The sequence below is a fragment of the Rhinolophus sinicus genome, linkage group LG09, assembly GCF_036562045.2.
Source record: "Rhinolophus sinicus isolate RSC01 linkage group LG09, ASM3656204v1, whole genome shotgun sequence".
NCBI classification, from domain to species: domain Eukaryota; kingdom Metazoa; phylum Chordata; class Mammalia; order Chiroptera; family Rhinolophidae; genus Rhinolophus; species Rhinolophus sinicus.
Window position 1 is genome coordinate 6,287,787 of NC_133758.1, and position 24,698 is coordinate 6,312,484.

The window sequence follows — 24,698 nt, forward strand, 5'->3', positions numbered from 1 at the left end:
GTTAGGCTCTGATAATTCCCCAGTATTAGCTCTGGTTAATGAGCTTCCCCTGTGGACAGGACTTGTTAAGGAGAACAAAGTGCTCTGGGCTATTTCAAAATGGCTCCTTCTTCCATCTCCCTGCAGTTAGCAGGCCAGGATTTTCCTCCAGTATTTACTGTGTGAACCTGGTCTAGCTCCTGGAGGTAAATCACAGAATTGTGAGAGTCCCTTTGTGACCGGGTCCCCCTGGAGTTCTCAGTTCACAGGGTTGTCTACATGGAACCTGCAGCAATTCATTCATTACAATTGGCATTTTCCTGTGCCGGCGCTGGTTCCTGTTGTGGTTTCCGCTTGCCAGTCTCTGCATGGGTGAGTTGTTATGTTCTATATTTGCCTATCGGTTTCTCCAGTCTCGGGGGGCAGTAATTTGCCATGTGTCCTTGCCTCTCTTATGGATCCAAGGAGAGTTATTGAATCTTCAGTCTGTTTAGTTTTTTTATACTTGTTGTTAGGATGGAATATGGTGGCTTCCAAGGTCATTGCATATAGAATTGGAAACTGGAATCCCCAGCCCCCTTTATTTACTTTTAAAGTATTTTCGTCTTGTTTTGGTTAAGTAGGTAGCCAATTTGTTTCTCAGTAGACCACGGTCCTATCTTAAACAATTGTTCAGATATTCTTACATCTTTGATATTTTACCTGCCTGAAAATCCAACCCTCCAGAAGACATCCTTTGTAACCAAATCAATCTTGAAGGGGCCCTGAAGAATCACAAAGGGTTTGTTCTTTCATCTTGTAAAAAGAGAGGTGTTAGAAATGATTCGGTTTACTTGACGTGGTACTATTAGTGGCTTGCATAGGAAATGTCACAGGAGAAGAGATGCTAATATTCTTTAGGTTAAATTGGTAAACTATGATTAACATAAATAGTTCAGAACTGTAGGCTGTATGGGAAAAGCTAAAGATGTGTCAAAGCCCTGATTGTCCATAATGTTTCTATTTGTCAGAATCCTGGTGTTGCTTTGCTTAAAATTAGATAATGGTATACTGCCGTCAGTTATAATTTCAGTTATTATTTTTTAAATGTTAACCTGGTTACAATTTTCCTTCTTTAATTTGAATCTAGCATCTTCTTGGTCACTGGTTTTTAGTTGGGGATACATATCCCTTACCTTTGGAGTTTTATTAATGTATAGATATTTAAAACCTCCTGCAGACTTGAATCTCTTTACTTGGTTATCTTGATATATTAATGGTATGTTATCTCAGGGTATTACGTTTTATACCAGAAGGTTTCTTCCTCCAGAAAAATTTATGTTCATTTAATTCTATAAATCTGGATAATACCCACGCTTCTTAGGAAATAGGAAGGCAAAGATTTCTTGGGTTGACTTTATTTTGTTTTGCACACTCCAGAAATAACCAAATTCCCATGTCTGTTGCATTATTCTTTTAACAAACTCACATCAGAGCTTTCACTTTTGAAAATTATCAACAAAAGATAACTACAGCCATTGTAAGACATTTATTATCTAAAGATAGTTTTTGCTTTATTCTGATGCTTTCCCGAAAGCTTCGCAAATCAGCCACTGGCCCGAATGCTTCATCTTCAAAAAGGATTGTCTCAGAGCCTTTGTAGAAAAAGACTGTGTCAGGTACTTTGAGGCACAGGTTTATGATGGCATCGTTTAAACAGCTTTGAGACCATAGCTGTGTACTGGGTTAGGATTTATAGAACTCTAATTGAGAAGCAGATGGAGTCATGAGACTTACTAACCCAAGATCAAGGGGAGCAAGAATTCATTACAGAGGCCTGAATGAAATGATGATGTATGATTTCAATTTTTGTTTGGAATATTGTAGGTGTTTTAATATTGTATTTTCTGAGTATAAAGAACCCTTTTCTCTTAAGCTATTGATAACACATAGTATTTTTGTAGACTGTACTTTGGTAAATGAAAATGAAACATTTATAAACAATATTATAATCACCCTGCTTGCCAACTCCAGAATTTAAAAAATCTTATGGAGTATTCTTAATTTAATGGAACATAATCATTTGCATAGATTCAATAAGGACCTATACTCCTTTTTTATCAAGACATAATTGGCAAAATTGTGTATGCGACCAGGCTTTCTTGGGGATGCCAGCCATATTTGAGATTGATACTTATTTAATGCAATATGACTGGACAACAAAAATTGATTTATGGAGCCAATGCTCACAAAACCGTATTAAGAAAAATGGGCGAGTATCTGGTTTAAAGTTTTCCTGGCCTCACAGGTAAGTAAGGGGGGTCACTTTGTAGTAGTTTTGTTTTTATTTTACATAAAAGGAGACCTTTCCGTATATAGCCATGAAGATTGCCTTTCTTGTTTTTATTATGACTGAAAATTTTGTTAGTATTAAATCTAATGTTCTGTTGGAGTGGAAGACAGAGAGTTCCACATATGTTCTCTCTGCCTTCTTGACCCGGAAGTCCACTTTCTTGAATTCTCTGGATCCAGAAGTCCAGTTTGCCAGAATAATTTTTAATAAACCATGTTACCCATTTTTTTGTGTATGATAAAGAACTTAGAAATGAGATTTTGTTATTGATCAGTAGTGGGTTTATATTTTTCTTAAAATTGGGCAAAACTCTTTTGAAATGTTTTCAATGTTGGAACACCAGTATTGGTGTCATAATTTATAGTGTCCCTCTGTTTTATTTCTCAAAGTTCTCATAGTCCCTCGGTCATGCCAGCTGTAAGGAAATCAATTCAAACATCAAGTTTCAGTCTTCGTTTTCAGTTCAAATACCATGAGTCAAATATTTAATGCGAAGAAGCTGAACTATACACTGTAGGCTTTCAAAAATAATTAGAAGGAAACGTTGTCAATACATTTTGAGTAATCAGACACCTGACAATAAAAGGCAAATCTTTCTTCTTTAGAATAGAGACTTCTTCCCTCATATAGGTAAACAATCACCTACGGAATTCAGGTCAATGACATGTGGATGAACACACACAAAAACCACACAATCTTTTTCCTCATGGAAAGGGAGAAATACAGGTTTAAAGAAGTCAGCCAATCTCAGGAGGTTATTTCAGCAGTTAAAGGAGACAGATGCTAAGGTAGAAGTCATAAGTGACTTAGCTCATAGTTTGGAAAGGAGACAGGTTGATCTTTAATTCCTCTTGACACAGAACCAATCCAAAAATGAAATTAGGGCTTTCGAAGGTGGCAGCAAGAGAGGGAACTTGAAGGAGATTTTGTACTGCTTGTGTCCTCAGAACATGGAGGGCATTTTACGGATGTCCTAATTACTTCTACTGCCTCACCCTGTTTTCTGTGCCTCCTTTTTTCAGGGTTCATCTCTAGCACTCCCTGATTCCACTGTCTTCAAGGTTACCTGCTGATCCCTAAAGCCCAGGGGACCCTCTCAGTTCCTCTCTAGCTGGATCTTACTCTTCCTTTTGATATTGTTGTCACAATGCTCATGTGTGTGCGTGTGTGTTACATTCTTTTCCTGGGCCTCTTTGACAGCAGCCTTTTCTCTTTTGCACTCGTCTCTTATTGTCTTCTTAAATTCTTCCCCTTGTAACTGCCACATGAACATCAGCGCTCAGAAGGTCTCCATCCTGATTTCTTCCTAGATAATCACGCCCACACTCAAGTCTTCAGTTCTTACCACCGTTTACTGATAACATCTGCATCTCTAGGTTCAGCTGTTGATTTGTCTTCAGTAAGCACCTCAAATTCCACAGGCACCTCAAATTCATGTCATCTCAAGGTCTCTCCTTTACTTACAACTGTGCTGTTTGTTAGGAACCCTTCCACACTGAAAAACAGCACTATTTACCCCATTAACCAGAACAGAAAACAAGGAATCTCTGGTCTCTCCTATCTTCTGGATCAGTGCTGTCTGGTCATTTGCTAAATCATGGTACATCTGTTTTTTAATTCACTAAAACACATCTTTTCCATTCATAGCACCGCTGTCTCTGTTAAGCTGTGCATCTTTTCCATTTGTATCAGTGTAAGATTCTTCTAGTAGTGTGAAAGCGAAAGTCGTGCTGGACAAAGTTAAACAGGCAAGGAAGACTTTATTCAAAGCTGTTGAATTAGGGAAGAGAGACCCCAAGTTAGTGGGTGCTCCAGCTGGAGAGTTTTTAAGAGCTTGAGTTCAGGGAGAACTTGGCCATCTGCATTTGTTAATTGGCTTACAGGAAAGGAAAAGTAAACTTGCTCTCATCTTCATGACAACATGGAGAAAGGTGCTGGTGGAAATTAGGTTCCTAGCCTCCCACAGAGACTGGGAGATAGAGGCTCTTTCTTTCTGAATAATTAGATTTCAAATCCCAGGTCCTGGAAAAAAGAAAATCCTGGGTTGTAAAACTGGCAAGAGGCTTTTAACAAGATTTACATCTCAAAGGAGCAGAGACTGTGTTCTAAAGTAAATATTCTAAGTAATAAAAGCAAATGACCATACCTTTATTCCAGAAAAACTTTATTTACAAAACGGGGCCATAGTTTGCCAAACTCTGCTTCCGTTGAAAAAGATTATTGTTTAGAGCTAGGGATTCAGTTCCTTACACATCCACGGGCACGTTGACATAGTAATATCATAATAAGAACTCAATATATTTTTCTAATTCATTGTTTTTGTCTGGTCTACTTTCAGAACAGATATGAAGTAGTGATATATTTATTGACCAATAAATGAAATAATTGTTTGGCTTTTTTTACTCAACTGTTTATCAATTAGAACAACAGAGACAACCTACTTTTTCAGAGCCAGTTTAATTCTCTAGAACTTCCAGCTTAGCCCAGAAGGAGTGAATAGATAAGGTACAATATGTCACTTGAGGGCCATCTATCATTTCCTGAAATTTCACCTTTGGTAATTCATCATTTGGTATCTTGAAAGCTTTCCTGTTTTCAAGCTCCTCTTACAAATGCTTAGTTCTGAAGGAAGCAATAATTTAAAGCAGTTAAAGAAAGATCACTAACAACTCTGTGAGACCAAGGTAGGGTCCATGAAAGTGGAAAAGAAAATTTGATAGGCAACTGAGAATAAAAGTTACCTTTCTTACCAAATTCAGATTTTGCTCTTGTTCTGATCCTTTTGCTTGAAAAGAGGATGTTTAGTTGAAGTACAGAATCATATTATCACAGCATTTGAATTCTGGAAGGGAACTTATATATGAGCTAGTCCAACCCCTTCATTTAAAAAAATGAAGAAGCAGTTCCATAAATTCAAATATATTGCAATCCAATCTATAGGAAAGATTCTTTCTGTGTTTATTACTGTTCAAGCATAGCCAAAAATGCGCCTTAGAAAGTAAATTGTGATCTAAGTAGCAACCCAAATTGCTTTTACAGAGTGGCAACTGGGGAACAGGGTAAAACTGAAAATCTATCTGATAAGTAAAATGGTATTTCACTTATTAGGATAGCAGTTTTTGACAGTACAGAGAGACTGGATTTGGTTGGTTCACAGGAAAGAAATATATTAGCTGTCTGATATGCATGCTTTAGGATTTAATTATTCAATCAACTTTCTTAAAAAGGAATAATGCAACACTTTCACTTTGGGGATTAAATTTAGATGAAAGAGAGAAAGGAAAGAACTGTAGGTCTTGTAATTTAGCAGTACTTTACCCTACTTCCTTATTTTATGTTTAAACTCCTGTGTTTTTTTTTTTTTTTTGGGGGGGGGTGTATTAAAAGAGGTAATGTAACATTGTCAGAACTTCAAAGAGCCAGTGAAGGGCATACCGTCAACTGCGGTCAATCAGGAGGACAACAAAGAAATGGAGCCCTGGACTCAATTGCAATTCCCTGGGTGACATCACGTTGTACAAAAGAAGCTTGGTGTTCATTGGTAGCAAGTGGAAACTGCTGATCCATTAGAAACGGTTATAACTGCAACTGGGTGCTTCCTGATGACATTTAGCAATCAGCAAGGAGTGCACTAAAAATAGACAAAATCATATAGCATATACACAGGTCGAGCAAAACTACAGAACCTCTAAAAGTGCTATAGCTAGAAAATATATGATGATGATGATGATAATTAGCTTTGCATGTACATGATTTCAACCACTAAACCCCATTCATAAATACGACTGTCTTGCAGAGTTTAATAGGGGTAAGTTAACAAACACGAAAATGATAAAGTGCAATCCAATGGATCTATTTCATGGTAACATTCCTTGCATTCTTTGTCCATTCACCCAAGGTTTTTCACCTTATGCTGCCGTGATACACCCAACACGGTGCACTGCTCATTGAAATGCAGTAACTAATGATGTCTGACCTCTATAAAAAGGATAGGTTGGGCCAATGCAATACTCAGTGGGGAATTAGAATGTGTAAAACTGAGAAATTGACATATGTGGTGGTGGTCCATTGAACTCATAACCATGTGCAAGCTTAGCTGATGAGGAAATGGCGGGTAAGGAAAAATAATGGAGTCAACATGTGGAAAGAAGCAGTATGTAATGTAAGGAGGGATTTTCAGCTTTCAAGAGCGTGGAGTTAACAGATTTCCAATTCACTGATTTAGATAGGGAAGTGTGGCATTATGGGATTCCTGTTCTTGAATTTCCATCTCTCTGATCCACTTCACTTGACTCCTTGCCAAGACTTCCCAGTTCTCCCTATGCTAAGCTAACTGAGTGAATCTCTATGCAGAAAACCCCCCAAAACCCCATATAGTTCCAATACAAAGGGAAATAGCATGATACAAGGAGAGAGACAATCACCTAAGCTCATGATTGCATTAAATGTAACTAATGCTTTTCAATTTTACTAGATGGTTTCATTCTCCAATACTTTCATTCTATTGTTGACTTTTTTCAGAAACTTTTCAATTTTTCTGTTTTGCTTCATAGTCATGGAATTCCAGACGGATACTGGAACCAAGTATGCTTTAGAAGTTAATAAAGTTGTCTTAAGTTATACAATACAGAAAAAGGGAAGTTACAGTGAACTTCCAAATTAAAAAAAAGTATATATATATATATATATATATATATATATATATATATATATGTATGTATTAACAGCAGCCTATTTTGAACACTACCAAATCTGTTAAAACACAGATTATAAATCAAAATAGTTATTTTGGAATAGAGAGGAAGATCTCTATTGTATCACCTTCCTAGATCTACACCCGGAACTCTTATAGTTTCGGATTACCTAGAAAGATGATTAAGCCTTCTCCTTGTAGGCAGAATTGCTATATATTAAAAGATACTAAATCTGGATAGTTCTCTAGTTTCTCTTCCCTGTGGCCTCCATCATAGGTAATCGGGAGGCAGGGTTAAAGTTTTGTAGGCTCGGTCATCTAAAACTTCTCTTTCCTTCCACACACAAGCTTAATTCTTTCCATCACCAGTTAGGTCCACTATCCCATGCAGCCCGTTAGTATTGGGTTTTGGCTCCAATGAAGTGGAGACGTTAATTGGGCTATATACTAAATTGTGCACTTCAGTCCAGCTATACCTGAAGTCTGGAGTGAGTATCACAACTCAGCATAACCTAAAAGAAAAACGTTTGGTGGCCGCTTTTTCTTCCTTACGGATCTTGCCTTGGAGGGTTGGGGAGGTACTGAATTAAAACCAGATTTAGACATTCCTGAGTTTCCTAGCCAAATACCTTCCAAGAGTGTCTTAGTCCCACCATAATGGGTAACACATGCCCACTCTATTAGTTCATGGGAAAGCTGTGTAATGGATACAGTGCAGTCACAATTGATGTTAGTTAGATTCCAGAGGTGATTCATAAAGTGAAGATTGCATAAAGTAAGCATTTCCCTTGAAAATTCCTCAGGAAATCTCCACACTGGAGACTAATACATGATTTGTCACTAAATTTAACAGTTTTCTCTCCAGGATGAAACAGATCACTGTTCTTTTTAGGTGAGCACCTGATGAAATAATTACCTTGCATTCAGGGGCGTGCTGTAAGAATACTACCGACCATTGACTCCACGGGATCACATTCAAAGCTTGAGATACTCATAGATAGACATGGAAATGCTGGAGGTAGACACTGATTCATATGCCCTCTCACATCCACTCAAAGGCAGGTGTTCAGGCACTAGAAGATGGGCAAAATCTTCATTACTTAATTTCCCACTCTCTTTTCTGTCTTGTACGTGCACTACATTTACCTAAGTTGAACAGGTATATGTTATCATTTCATCGCATAAACCATATGGATGGCACTATTATAATAATCTGAGAGGAAAAATGAAGAAATATAAGGTACAATCTTTGGAGAGAAAATACACACATAAACATAAAACAAGTCAGCAAGATGGCAAAGGACTTTATAATTGATTTATGCAGAAATAAATGATATAGAAAGTAGCGTTAACACTGCTTCCGAAAAGATTGTTGTGCAGTGGCAAGGAAAATCGTGAAAGATATATTGGTCCTTTAAAAAAAAGGAAAAAAAAGGGGGCCATTCTCAGTCATTTATGGCACTACTTATTAAATGTTATTTTCTGGTAATGTGTAGGCCAATGTGTTTGGAATCCTGATCAATCTTCTTTGGCCTGGGGACTGGCTGTTTTCCTCATACCCGCTTCCGTCCAGCCTGTGGGAGTCATATGTAATCTAGGGAACTGGTATCCAGCAGCAGGGAGTTTCTCAGTCCTACTCCCTACCTCAGCTTCCAGCTCCATCATGAGTTAGCTACTTACCAGGCAACAATAGTTATGACCTTGAGTGACAGCATGGCATAGTTTGGAGACAGTTTACATGGGTTTGAATCCAGCCATGAACACATATTAGATATGTGACCTAAACCCATTGCCAAATTATTGAGACTTGTCTTCCTTAGTTACCTTAGCTGTAACATACACATAATAACAACATCTACCTCACGGGGGTAATATGAAACTCAATGAAGTCATACTTGTAAAGCACTGACACATATGTCGGTACTCACTTTTAAATGTTGACTCTGATTTATGTTATTCTGTAACTAAATGGATTATGAATGTGTATTGTCATTCATGAACATTCTTGAAAATCACAAAAATCTGCTAATGTCTACCAATGATACATACAGAGGTACTTTACATACTGAAATGATTTAGTTTACTGGCTGCTCTGCCATTTATTTGTTTCATTAAGCAGTTGTTGCTACAGGGCATGCTGATCTGTTTGTTATTTTTTCCCCTCACTCCTTATTTCTTGTTATAAATAAGGCTATTACTTCCTCAACTGACACAACCTTCCTCATCCCCGAAGAGCATATATCAGGCATCCTCTCTTTGAAAAGTCTTCTCTGGTATAGTTCAGGCTTGGCAAAGGATTTTATTCTTATTCCATAAGTTCCTGGATAAATTTTATCATGACACTTTAACATTATACTGAAATGATGTGTTTGGCAGGTTGTAGGTAGACTGAGAGAATCTCCAGATAAGGGTGATTTTGTTCTGTTTTTTGTATCCTCAACACTATTTGTAGTGTCTGACACGTAAAGGATTCTTAATTAGTGTTTGCTAAATTGACCTTCGTTATGATCACAAAAAGTACAGACTATTAAGAGAATTCACAAGGTCAAAGTCTGCACATACAAAGGTATATTTGTTAACACAGATAATTCTTTTTAAAGAAATCAATGAAGAGGTCCAGGAAAAGAATGGAGCCCAGCATAAAATAACTTTGTTTCTATTTCTTAGTGTAAAATTACATTCCACCTAAAATAAGGGATGAGACACATTTTCTCTAAATTGGCTTCTGGAATATTCACTCCTCCTTTACAAATTATTCTGCAATGAACTTATGTCTTCTCAGGGATGCTGGTTTCTGTACTTAAAGGAAATTATATGCCTTTTCTTCAATATTAATTGTGACATAAAATAAATCCCTCACACAACCACATCATAAAATGTTCAATCTTCTTGTCCAAGTAATTATTTATACTAATTCTGGTCATTAGGATTGGAATTGGTGAAAAAATATATATACACAAAAGATATCCAGACATTTTAATAGTATGTGTTAAACATTAGATAAGGTTAATAAGAGCATTAAAAGATGTGTTTAACAATGTAATTAAATGACAAGAACATTTTCATTATCTTCAAGCAAGTGCAGATCATTTTTTACAATAGCTTGGAGCACATGTCAAAAGACAGGAAAATAACAATTTAGTGATGGCACACTTTAATCAATTAAAAGACCATCACCAAGCTTCAAGTGACCAAAAATTTTGGATTAGATAGAAAACAGGGATGAGATTTACTATATAAATATTTTCAAAGAAGCTGAATATTTCAGAGGCGAAATATCATGCAATGTCACTCAAAAATACGTTTGTCTAAATTATAAATTGTGAATCTGATATAAAGTTGTTTGTTGATTTTTATGATTTTCCAAAGATCTTACTGTTCCAGATCAATTAATTTTATTCCATATGTCATAAGGATTCCCTAAAATCTATGCAATTGTTAAATTTTATAATCACATTTGATAGGTAAATATATCTTTCAAATAATATTGTTATAATTACATTTAATTTTTAAAAATTTTGTCTGGTTTTAGTTTATTAAGATGGATACATTTTATGCTCAATTTTCATAAAAGCTTTCAATAATTGGAATATCCCAGTATTCATAAAGTGAAAATAACCAGAGGAACTACAAATTTAGAAATGTTTACATTTTTTATTACTTCCTGTTATACGTCTTCTTTTGAAGTCAGACTAAATTGCCCTCCTAAAATTTTGGGATTCTGATTATAGAGTTCCTTGGGAATTAGATTCATTAGATTCAAAATTTGCTTAGTTTTGACTTGTTTATTAAATTTCCTCAAGGTAATTGCATTAGGCCCAGTTGAATAAATCATACACCCTAATTGGTATTTGGTTTTCTGGCTCTTCAGAGGGATCAAGACATTCCTGGGATCCAAAGAGGTCTAGAAAGGTAGTGGAGCACATACTCCTGAGAAGGGTTCAATTCTGGGGACTTTGTGTCAATATAATGGGGGTTCTAATCTGTCCAAAGTTCCAGAGGTATTTTTGAATAATAACCAACAACATAGCCATCTCCTGGGCTCTGCTCACAGGAGCGTAGCTATCTTAGGTCAGACATAGTTCCTCAGCTGAGATGACTGCATTAAGTGCTACTGAGGCCCTGGTTGTCATCCCCAGGGGCTCAGGGAAAAGCAGACAGGGACTCAAATGCTGAAAGCTGAGTACAATTTAGTTTACCTCATTCAGCTTTGCCACCATTGTGTCCTAATTCATGTCCCCTGGCTGAGAGAGAACCGTCGTATGACACATTGGGGTGATAGCAGGCATGCAAGGACTTTTTGCTCTTTGTTGCTGCCTAGCTTCTCATCTGTCATCAGCCATTTGGGAGGCTGTGACTACTGTAACATTTATTATAGTCAGCAAAACAGGAGTGGGAAAGAGATTTCTGTCCTGCTGGCCAAAGAGCTGTCTTTAGGAGATCAACCTGTCTTTTTCTATCCTCTTTGGTCAAAGTGAAGGCCAGATGTCACACTGAGTATTGTATAACTTGCTGACTCTGTGAGTGTTCTAGAAAACCTAAATGCTTCTAAAACTTAGAAGGCGTTTTCATGTGTGAAGGTGACAGCCATTCCTGTGGTGTCTTTCAGGTCCCTCCCACAGAACCTCCTATAGGCCATGTCTCAATGCCAGAGGGGATATCCAGAGGCGCTACTGTCAGTAATTCTAAGGTTGACCCTTAACTTAATATGGCCACTTCCAAAAAAAAAAAAAAAATTAGACTTGTTCAATCAAGTCTTGATAAAAACACATCCTCTCCCAAATGAATTGTGTGGCCTAACCCCAGATTAAAAAGCTGGGGTGCCTCTGTGAAAATATCAATGGAGAATCTTAAATATATTCTTAAGTAAGATAGAGTTAATAAGTCAGACTTTGGATTCCTGGAAGTGAAGCTTGCAATGAAATGTCAGCAGGCGCAGTTCCAAAAAGAGAAATATTAAAAACACAAAAAAAAATAATAAAAAGGGAGAAAGAGGATTCCAAAGCCAGTCCTAAAGAGGGAGATGCAAGGTGAAGAAAATGAGAGGAGAGACTTGTACTTAGAAACCAATGATAGCAGAAGAACGTGAGATGAAAGGGGTGGTAAAACTGGCTAATCAAAAGATGAAACCAGAACGAGTTGGCTATTTATATCAGAGGCCAGAAAGAGCACTTATGATTAAAGCAAGAAAATTAGATCCTATCAACCCAGTGAGGATTAGAAACAGTTCAGTGCAGAGACAGACTGTGGAATTGCGGTGGATGACTGAGAAGGAAAACAAACTCATATTCCCCGAGTGCTGCGAGAGGCTGGTGCCACCCCAGCATACATCCACTCCGGCACATGGCACACAGCAAGCAGTCCATGCCCAGTGACTAATTTGAATGGAAAAAGCTCCGAGTTACTGCAAATGGGGGATCAGGAGGTGTTAACGCTGTGATGTACGAAGTGTCTAGTGGCCACGTTTCTGAACAATGAGGAAATCTGGTTTTAGATTGTGCTGTAAATAAGAAACCACCCTTCCCCCAATCTAATTGCACCCCAGCCTGCAGAAGCGGCAGAATTTAAATCTCCCTACATGTGCGGCCATGAAGGGTGCCAGCTGAGTGTGTATAAATAGAAAGTACAGGTCCAATTGGAAGAGAGTGGAGTCATTCCTCAGGAATAAGTATAGAAAGAAGGCAGTGGTTAGTACAACTTACTTACAGGAATGCCTCCTTAGCAATTGTGTGGTCAAATCCACACTATGGGGAAGTATAAAAGCAGAACTCGGGAACAGCACCAAGAAAACTGGTGTCAGCCTGTCCCAGGGAAGGATGCAGAACACTCAAACCTAGGGGAAAGTAAATCTTGATTCTACCAGAACACAGACCAGCCAGGGGATTCAACATGTTCCTTGGTGAGGAAGAACTAGACATTTCTGCTTGACCTCCTCACTGCAGCTTATGTACTTGAGGGACAACCAACACCGGCCGGGGCAGCTGTACTGGTTGTTCAAATAGTTACTGATCGGTAAACAGCTACTGAGCACGTCAGTGCTACCTGCTTCCTTGTCACTCCATCCCCTCCCCCTCTGCCCAACTAGGTCCAACTCCCAGCTGCTACTCTTCTGATTGGTCATTGTTTATGTCAGTCAGATCCAGGAAAATCGCCCTTCTCAGGTGTCCCTTCTTGGCTTTCCCTGGGGACTTTGGAGGGACACCTTCCTCCATCCAGCCCTGGAAGCCCCTAGTAGGCGATGTCACTGGCCACCATAAACCTCACCAAAATACTACCAGGGCTCCTTTGGAGCAGCACCCATCACTGCCACCCCCTAGGTCCCTTACAGTCCTGGAGGGACTTCACTGGGGGAGACAAGGCCTTTGGCAGGGGTGTTGGGGTCTTGCTGAACCAATGGTCATCATTCCCTGTTGTTGAATATTTTTGATGTAGTCGCTGCTGTGTCTGCTATAATAGCATTTTAGACATGTCTTTTTCAATTCAAATTGTAGAGAAACATGTGAGTGTCATGATTAAGCATGTGAACTTTGGGGTTTTCAAAGTAGAGACAATAATTGTAGTTGTGTGTCCTTAGTCTCTTGAATGCTCAATTTCTTCACTGATAATATGCAGATAACGTTCTTTATTAATTGAAGATGGTTGAGAGGAATGAATGTGACAGTACACAGAGAGCTGAGCAGAGTCTGGAGGGCACTACACAGGTTAAGTCACTGGTGTCATCGTGACTGAGAGCATCATGACTGCTCCTGTTCCTGAGACTTATGTGGCAGGTGAAGGGGCCAGGATGTGAGCCTGCTGGCACACAGCGTGTTGCCCTAGATGTGAAACAGTGGCAAGGCCAGGTAGTGTACGTCAGCTTTCAGTACTACCAGGACTTCTTTCCACATGCCACAAATTTTTATTTCTGGGGTTTCTCACAGGATCTTTCTTGATCTGGGTCTTTAACCCTTTTAAGTTATCCAGGTCATTCGTGCTAACCAAGCAACAAAACTGCCTGGTGTTTGTAGAATTTCATGGGAACCACTCTTTCCATTCTGTTTGTGATCAATTCTGTCACTAAATTATTTTTGGAAAATTCGCTTTCTGGAAAAGGTTGTTACAGAAATTTGTGGGTTCTGTTCTGATCATTGTTGAGGTACTATAAATTATCTCTGGTTTTGTTTACCATGTTCAGGACAGACACTTTGTACATTCATAAAGATGAACATGTCCCCTCCCCTTTCACATCTGCCCTACGCTTGACCGTCATCATTCATGGAGCCAAGCCACCATATGCCTGACTACAAATCCTACTGTCATGCCAGACTCCATGGGTTTATTGATATGACACAGAGGCCATATCTCTGCGTCGGCTAAGGATATTCTTAGAAATGTACATCTGCAAAGATCTGCTCTCAACCCATTCAAACCAACATAGGATTACAGGATATTTTATGAGATAGAAGAGTACATTAGAGGTAATATAATTTAGCAGTGTCACACCCATTGAAGTAATGAAGTAATCTTTCTCAAAATCTGTGATAATTGGTCATTAAGACTGTCCATAATTATGTCTAAAATATTCCATTTCACTATGATGAATATGTCTATATAGTCATATATATGTGTGTGTCTTTATATATAGAGTGCCAAAAAATGTATACACAACTTAATAAAGGAAAAAACTATTAAAATTGTTATACTCAATATATACTGACAACAGAAGATGAATACAAGTCATGTGTATACATTTTTTTTGGCATGCTGGTATATATATATATATATATATATATATATATATATATATATATATATATATTATATATGTATATATGTATATTACATATATATACATATATATCAGAATATTTTTCTTGAATGAATTGAAGTCTATCAGCAATTTAAAAATGTACAGTAGGGATCTTAGTCTAACCTGTGTCAAAAATCATCTCATGGGGAAAATAAAAATAAAGCAGAATAAAAAAAAAAAAAAAAAAAAAATCATCTCTACAACAGTTATCTGGCTTCACCATCCTTTGTATCAAGGAAAGTTTATGTGAACTCTACTAGGTGATCAAGACAGGCCAAATGGGTTTCCAAGACCCAATTTCCACATGTATGTGTGGGGTTCCCCCCCACACACCAACAAACAAGTCCCAGAGAACAATAGGGTGTCCAAGAATTCAACTCAATTCTGACACTATCTATGGGGAGATAACATTGGATTCCACGTGTGTCCCACAGGCCCTTGCCCCCTACACACATTTCAGAAGCCAGCTGCGAGCCCAGGCTCTTACCTGTGCTTCTGACCATAGATTGGAGATTCTGACATCCCCGTCCACCTCAGAATGCCAATGGCAAGACCAGGTTGGTACTTGTATTCCTGACCGACAGGTTGTAAAACAGATGTTCCCACAACTCACCCCTGGGATACAATTAATTTGCAAGAAAGGCTCACAGAGCTCAGAGAAACATTTCACTTCCTAAATTATGGTTTGTTATAAAATGATATTAAAGGATACAAATTATTTGATGAAGAAATACATAGGGCATTGTCCCTGAACAAAGGAGCTTCTGTGTTCATGGACTTTGGGACCTGGCACAGTGACACATGGAAAGTCTGCAGAAAAGAACCACGTTGCTGTTGCTGTCCTCCTGTGCATCCATGGAAGCTCCCTTCCATAGTCATGGCTGGCACACTCACTGGCCATTGGAAATTGTGCTCAATCACCAGCCCTTTCCCTCTCCCCAGAGGTCTGAGAATTAGATTTGAAGTTCCAGTCCTCCATCACCTCCCTGATTGTCCTGGCAATGAGCCCTATGCTTAGGTGGAGGTCAAAAGTCACCTTCAGGAACATAACAAAGACCCATTTATCACTTTCAACACTTAGGAAGTTTCAAGGGTTTGAGGAGCTGCGGGCCAGGAGCTGCGATGAAGACCAGATATCCTATAAGTCACAGTATGGCACAGGCAAACCCTGGAGCTTCACAGATACCCTAGGCAGAGTTTCTGCCCTCAAGATGTTCCCAATCCACTAGGAAAGGCAGACAGACACACAAGCAAACTAATTTGATTAAAGGGTGGGAAAGACAGTGGTAAATGAAGGGGCAGAATAGAATGACTCCGTAGAATAGGAACGCCATCCAGCCTGACTAATTGTGGAAGAGGAAGAAGTGACTCAAAGAATCAAGGCCTCTTATGAGTGACAACAATCCAAATGAAGTAGCTGGAATGAGTTATAGGGAATGAGAACTGGAAAGGCGGAAATGTGTGCAAAGGTAGACACGTGACACCAAACTTTCCCATAAGAACAAGCACTTCAGTGTCACTGAAACTTCAAGTCAGAGATAAACACTTTTCCCTGGGCTTCAGTCTCTTATAATCTCCTTTCTCCTCCACAAGGCCGCTCAGTGGTCCTCGAGCACTGCAAACCCTGCACTCCCTGTCAACAGAAGCTATCAGCACCCCTGAAGGTGCTCTGTATTTCCATCTGAGTTAATGTCACCATCATCATGGTTGATGCACAGGCTGGAGAGTCCAATGGATGGTTCAGCCCCTGTTATCTGGCTGATTCTCTGAGCTTTAAAACCTTATTTGCAAAATGGCCATTAATGAATATACCCACATGAATTACTGAAATTTGAAGTAATCCGCTGAAGTACTAGAAATATTAAATAAACATTCTATGATGAGGGGAACATAGGACCTTGCCCATAATAAGAATTCAGTGATGAAACTATTGATATTATGTATATTAATGCAATAACAATATCAATGCAAGTTGTTACTGCCATTGTCGTCTAACCATTCAGTCTAGTTAAAAACCAGGACATGAGCAGGAACTCTTGCCTCTCCATCGACTTCCTGTTCCCCTACAGGAACGCGTCAGTGTGCAAATGCTCCTCCCTCTGGTATCTCTGTTCTTTTCTTATTATCCGATAAATCCTCTTCCACATACACATGATCCTGTGCTTTTGACCAGTTTGGGATCTTTAGACATCCTTCTCTTAAAGGACACACCAAGACAGGGTCTGTACTGACGGATCAATGTTTCATAAGCACTTTCTAGGTCATATGTACATGGTATGATTCCAATGGGAACAAAATGGAACCAATAAAGTGACAAACACAAGTGTTGAGGAACTCCTGGGAATGTGCACATTCCCTAAAGAAAAGCTTTCCCTTGACAAAAATTTTTAACAATGTTTCTAAAATCAAACTTCAGCAACCCACTTTCTCTTCGAATGCTTCTTTGCATTATATCCCCTTTCAGAGCACACTTGCCTTCGAGTGGTCAACCTTAAGTGCAACTCTGACTTGTTACAGCCTACTTGAGCCTACTCCATGGTGGCTGACCCATTCAACGAGACTGAGCTGAGGACATTAGGTGGAAGCTGTTTTTCTCCAAACAGTTAAATCTGCTTTCTTTAAATTTCATGCATCTGCTGCTATGTCTGTGTCTCCTACTATGTTATGGCGGTCTCTGCCGTGGTGACTTCGTCCCACTGTTCCTACATTTCTAGTTCACCAGTTATTTTTCTACTTTAGTCGTAGGCCCTTTTGTTGAACAAATTTCAACACTTCTGTCTCTGTCGATATTCCAACCATGACAAACAAACTTCTCTCAAATAGGCCCAGAAAATAGACATTACATGCCTCTCGTGTTGTCTTTCTTAGGCAGATTTAGTCTTTTCATTTCCTTAGCAATTCTATCATTTTGCAAATAATTCACTTACATTATTGGTTTAAAATTACATATTTTCACGCCCATTATTCCTTCTAGAATGGGAGGCTATTCAAGGGCAGAGGACCTTTCATTTATTTTAATCCTTTCAACCCCTAGTACAAGGTCTGTCTGAATGAGTGCTGGTTGAAATTAAAAATATAATAATAATAACGCATGTAACGCCACATATTTATCGAGTTCTTCATTCAGCGAGGGGAGTGGAACACCAGCTCTTCAGGAAGTTCATCCATCTCTCAGAAATACTTCTAATCTTACTTTCTCACCTAAACTTTCCCTTGGTTAGATATGAGAATATTTACCTTGTCTGATAAAATTCAGTACTCTCAGAAATTTCTTTTCTTATTCTATCACTAAACTACCTTAATATTTATCTTATTTCTCCAAGGTTCTTCTGCAGAGGGTAGCAAAAGGTACTTGGATAAACCGATCTCAACCAACCTGGTAGAGAATTCATTGTCCTTTTAAACTTAATGTCTTCAGCTCTCTACAGAGCGCTTAAGGGAACTAAAAGGGCTCATGATGTTGGAATTCGGGAAATCAAAGCAGGATTTTGATAGTTATTTTTGGTCAGGAGGACCTTTGGACTTGCATCACATTGTACCTTGTTGCTGGAAGCTCTCTGTTCATGTTCACAATGAGGCCAGGGGAGAAGAAGCCCGTCAATCATCTCAGTAATGTCTGCTCCTCCCAGGTCTGCAGGAGAGGGGTAACCCACAGGTGACATACTTCTGGACAGATCACTCTGAAGGCTTATGCCTTTCATGCAGTACATTTTCCTCTCCCTCATAAATCAGACAGGTTCCCACTATGATTTTGTAACAGTCCATTTCACCCCTGTGTGAGAGAGAAGGGCTAGGTTCATTAATCCTTCCCTGCCTAAAAAAGGTTTGAAAAATAAGAGAAATGCAAGCATCTCACATGGGAACTTTATAGACAAATACATGGAAATGGGATTTAGAATTATAGCCTTAGTTTTCACGTGAACATCAGAATCCATTTAGACACTATAGACATAGCTTGACATTAATACTTTATTTCAAGAAGGAGGAGGTGGGGGAGTGTCTACACCTGTAAGAACCTGTCAGGAGCTAGTAGAAGGGAAATGAAAAAGGCATCATTCCTTCTCTCTTGGAGTTTACCTTCTACTCAGTGTAGAATTCTACAAAATTCTTTTAGATAGTCAATGTTCTTAGGGAATTTGTGTGTTTCAAAAGAAGTTGCAATTATGAAAATAATTGAACAATGTAACACCTTTAAAATTATGAAATGATGAGAGGGAAGAAAATGAAAGGCCTTAGCTTATGGTAATACAAAACCCTTCTTTATTAAAAAAAAAAAAAAAATCTCAAAATAATAAAGGAAGGAAAAAATGTGATTGCCTCCCCTCTGTGGACTTGAAATATTACCAACATTGCAAAATTACAAAAGCAAAATTATGACTTTTTAAATAACTCCAATAAATGCAAACTTCAACACATCAGGGGCTGAAAGAAAGTAGGCGTTTCCCCCAAGTTTTCCTGTGAAATGAAAAAAATACATACCTACGAAAAATCTATTTTCAATTTAAAATAAATTATAACCATTTGATTTGCATTTCTAAAATCTCCTGTTTACCTGAATCTGTTTCGATTTTTTAAAATCTCACTGTTCTGGAAAAGTCTATCTGGTGGATTCCTGGTGACACTGCTTTGCTGCTTGAAGTCTTGAGTTGGACTTCATCAACACTCATAGACAAGGTCTTACACTAGTTCTAAATATGAACTGTCCTCGTTCTTTTGCCAACTCATAATTTTTTCTGTATTTTTACTCTTTTCCTGATTTCCAGCAATGCATGGATTGGCCAAGTAAGGCTTCCATTTTTCTGCAAACTGTCAGTATAGTAGATAAGCTTTGCCATCTGCTCAGCAGAGAAAGGTGTTTTGGTTGAGCATGTCAGAAGGGCACCTCTCACTTCGACAACAACAGCTGCCAAAAAAAAAAAAAAAGGGGGTGAATCCCATACACCTGTCAGGTCTCCACATCCCTGATAGGATGGAATCAAACCAGGGCCGCCAGTCAAAGCTGTAATATGGAATGGATGGTTAGTGGCTACATCTAGGTTTTTGCAGAATTATGAAGGGAGGAAAAACCTAGATTTAAAATAACTTCATCCTCATGTTTTTCACTTATTTATGTCAAATCTGAGCAATAAAAATAAAAAAGGTAAAAAGTACCACTTCATTCCAAATGATAGTGTCATCCTCTAAACCCACCTCAGCTTTCTTTATTCTACTTGCAACTTTCTAATTTGCTGCATAATTTCTAGGCAATTGCTTTAAACCCTTCATGTTGAATCATCCATCTTTGCCTCCTCCAACATCTAAGTCAATGTCTTGCACATTAATTAGTAGGTGTTTGATAAACATTAATATCTGGTGAATGGATGCAAAATAGTGCAAGTGGTTGGCTATGCTTATAGCCTAGAAGGTGGAGAATACATGGTATGTACACATTCACAAAAGAGGAAAGAGGATTGGAAGAAACAAATTGTATATGTTGTGTGTAGATGACACGTTTTCTTCTGTAGGGTAATTTTGTATATAGAAAATTTGTTTTTAGAATGGCTTTGATTACTTTACGTATGAATATGAAAATACATTTATGTACTCACACATATACTATAAGACTTTCTTAGAAAGACATATTTCGATTACTTATCAAGTGCTAGCACCATACTAACGAGTACTAATGTCACATTAGTTGTAAAAGGAGTTCATTTAGATTTATAATTTTTTCTTATACCAGTTTGGGGAAATAAATGTAAAGATAATATTTCATGCTACGCACTCAATTAATGTCAGCTCTTTCTCAACCTAAGTCACAGTTAACCCTGAATGAGATGCTAGAAGAGAATGCTCTCTCTGTTTTCAGAGTGCCTTATTACTTTCAGTTGTGTTCCTTTTTTTTTTTTAATTTATTGGGGTGACAATTGTTAGTAAAATTACATAGATTTCAGGTGTACAATTCTGTATTACATCATCTATAAATCCCATTGTGTGTTCACCACCCAGAGTCAGTTCTCCTTCCATCACCATATATTTGGTCCCCCTTACCCTCATCTCCCACCCCCTTGTGTTTTACACGGTCATTGCAATTTCTTTGCTACAGCATCTGGTTGAAGTCCCATTAGTGCTGGTTTAGAACTGTGCTTCAAATGTTTGTGCTTCGCTTTGCCCAGCTGACAATCGTGTCCTCCCCGCAAGCCATGGCATGTGGTGCTATGTGCTTCTTCCCTCCTTTGGGTCCTCATGATACTTGTATATTGGCCACACTTTTAAGGTGGTATTTATATATTACACTATATATGATTCCCTTTCTTCCCAATATAACCGAGATGTCCCCAAAGTCAAGAGTTGAGAGGTTTTCATGCCTATGGCCCCTTTGCCTACCAAAGAGCCTGACATATAACAAATATTAGCATTTGGAAGCTGAATGAAATAGTAAATCAGTCATTGTCCTATAATCCCTGAATAGGTTATTTTATTATCACTTTTATATGTAATTGCAATATGCTAAATTAGCATAACATGCATTTGATTTAGAAAAGTGTAATTTATAGAGTACAGTTTGAAATACCACAATGTGAAAGCTTTCCAGAGAACAAATTGACATGTTGATGAATTAGATTTAGTCATGGATAGTGGATAAGATAAGGGAAAATTATATAGTAGATAATATTTGGCATTATAAAACATAAAGGTGCAAATTAATATATTCATTTTCAAAAGATAACGCAAACCATATTAATAGTTTCCACTTGTTTAGTCTCTCTTATGAAACACACACAGCGCCAGGTATTTTCATATACAACGATGCCAGGCAGTTTTACTTACATTTTCTAGATGAAAAGACAGAGATTCAGATGGTTTATTAAATCAAGGAGCGATATTAGAATTTGAAACTATCACTCATTTTCTCTGATCCTGAGCTTGTCTCCCTAAATCTCTCAATCATAACTAAATCATGTGAGACTAAAGTGATTTGTAAAAAGAAAACAGACATCATGAATATTTTGAGTACCTCTTTTTGTTACAGAACACATTGTTCCTACCTTAGATTGTAGTGATACCATCATGCTATCCAACTTAAAGCTTACACAGAAGATAAGTAGAAAATAATAACCAATATTTTATAGTGCTCTACAGTTTAAAATATTATTACATGTTGTGTTCTTATCAAATTTATTTGAGTTTTGTTTTAAGATATTTCAAGGAGCAACGCTGCTTAGATTAAGGTTCAAAAAAGAATGAAACATTTCCCTGCAGGTTCTGAAATCCCACCAAATGAGTTTGATTTTCCTATCCAAGCTCATTTCCCAATAAATATGGCTGTGCCTACAGATTGTCTGTCTGTCTGTCTGTCTGTCTGTCTGTCTGTCTGTCTGTCTGTCTATCTATCTATCTATCTATCTATCTATCTATCGATACATATATATAGTATACATATTATGTTAGTAATACATTATATCTCAATTTAACAGATAATCCTTTTATAGAATTAATCATCCTTTAAAATTGGTTATGGAGAATAAGGCCAAAAGTTTCCTTCAATGGTTCACTGGAATATAACATGGGTGCCCAGTTTCCTAAGAGACAGTATCATGAATATTGAAATCATAAGTAACACGGAAAAGATAAACTACTCTTCTTACATTTAAGGAGCCTGAAATCTAAGTAGGGAAATATACACACTTAAGTATAATTGGAACACTAAAGCTATCCACCAAAATTTAGATCCAGCAATCAGGTAACAAAATTGTACTTGTGTGTGCATCGTATCAGCGTGGCCGATAGAAGAAGCCAGTATTAGACATGGCTCCTGTGTTCTAGGGTGTGCAGTCAGGTAAATATCCTCTAGTTTAAACAATGACAAACAGAAAAAAAACACATTTCCAAATGAACGGTAGAGACCAAAAGAGATGGATTCAAAGAACAGAGAGATTTATGGAGGGGAAATAGCATTAATGCTTTATTGAAGAGAGATGGTTTGAACTGGGTTTAAAAGGACACACAATCTTTTGGAAAAAAGAAGAGAGAGACTTCTGGGTGTGGAAAAAAAATATATAGAAGGGAAAGCACAGGGATATGGTAAGATGCTGAATAGCCCAGATGGGCCATACCGTCTTTCCCCGAAAATAAGATCTAGCCAGACCATCAGCTCTAATGCGTCTTTTGGAGCAAAAAATTTAATATAAGACCAGGTCTTCTATAATATAATATAATATAATATGATATGATGTGATGTGATGTGATGTGATGTGATGTGATGTGATGTGATGTAATATAATATATGATATACAGGGTTTAATGTAATATAATTTAATTAATATAATATAATAAATATAATACCAGGTCTTATATTAACTTTTGCTCCAAAAGATGCGTTAGAGCTGATGCTCCAGCTAGATCTTATTTTCGGGGAAACACGGTATTTGAGGATTGGAAAAGCTGAATAATGGAGAGATGATTTAAAAGCCAGTTTTTAAACCATGGACCTATCTTAATTGGCTGACCATAGAACAGTACTTTTAGTAATAGACCACTGTTTGGTTTCAAATATCCAGGTAGTTAAAGTAGAGTCAAGACTTTAGAAAAGTGTTCTAGCAAGGCAGAGTGGGCATTTATCTCTAAAGTTTGAAATTGTACATTTACCCCATAAATTAAAATATGCAATTTCAGATTTAAAAAAAAAATGGACAAAGAAGAAAAAAATACAATAACAGAGATATAAAAAAAGAAACACAAAAATGTATATAGATAATAGATCCAAAAGGAATTTCCTACTCAAGTTTTCATAGTTGATTTATTTAAAGTGAACAATCCTAAAATCAATGAAAATATAAAATTATAACTTTGTTTTTTATAAACATTTTTATGTACCAATTAAAGATTTTCCATTTATCTTATAAATGCAGTTCATGATTCTTTTCTCTAGCATAAATGAATTATGCATAATATTAGTGTATAAAAGCAATTCTCTTCCTATGGTGTAAAGATATTAAGGATTCAGAGTTTTTTAAAATATAATTTTGTGAAAAAATAAAAACGTTTTTAAATAATTTAAGAGAATGAAACAAAGACAACCATTCATTTTGCTATTAAGCAATGCATTTGTCTTCCATGGACAAAGGTAATTTAAAAAAATCATAAAATCATAGCATATGGGCAGAAAATGTTGACACTTACAAATTTTAAGAAGTGGGACATATTTTACTGAAAGAATTATAACTAAAAAAAAAGAAAGATTAGTTAACAGAGGTACTTCTATCAGACAAGAGTACGTCCTTTCATCCCAAATGCAGTACTGAGAAGAGAATATGCATTGATAGGATAAAATTCTGTTGTGTGCATCCATCAATATGTACTTATCTCCCTCATTGTCAAATAAGAATTTTGTTGTTGCTGGTTTTGAATAAATATTATGTCTTTAGCTCATAATGGCATAGGTTGGAATATGGAACTTCCTCTCTTTCCTTACTTCATATGTATACATAGTCTACCCTCAGAAAATTATTTTGCTTTATTCTTCACATAACATCTACACTAATTTGTTAGGCAGGCTGAAATAGGTGAAGTAAACGATATTTTATTAAAGGACTAATATTGGAAAACAAAGAAGTGTAAGGATAAGAGTTATAAAGCATGAAAATTCAGTAAAGGAGTTTAAAGAGGATGAAGATACTTAAAGTAATTTTTGGCAAGCATAGCAATAGTTAGCTGAAAAATTTTATATGTAATTATATAATGAAATGCAGCCAGCTGGCTTTGTAAAGTTTTAAACACTCTGTGAACACAAAGGCATATGGTCTTTTGACTATGTCAGCTGATTTCGAGCTAGTTAGTATACTTGCATGTTCCCAATAGTTTCAAATTTTTCCAGAAATTTTCCACTGGCTAAAATAATTATTCAAATAAGTTATATTTTATCT

The 24,698-nt window shown here is 37.3% G+C and overlaps 1 long non-coding RNA gene across 1 annotated transcript in view; it reads left to right on the forward strand.

Annotated features, from left to right (window-relative positions):
* The first annotated feature begins 228 nt into the window (after window positions 1-228).
* The window catches only part of LOC141573127 (uncharacterized), a 339,255-nt gene continuing 314,785 nt past the window's right edge, over window positions 229-24,698 (forward strand). Inside the window, exon 1 of the long non-coding RNA XR_012498709.1 lies at window positions 229-351. This is a non-coding gene — a long non-coding RNA (uncharacterized LOC141573127). The remainder of the gene's footprint in view (window positions 352-24,698) is intronic.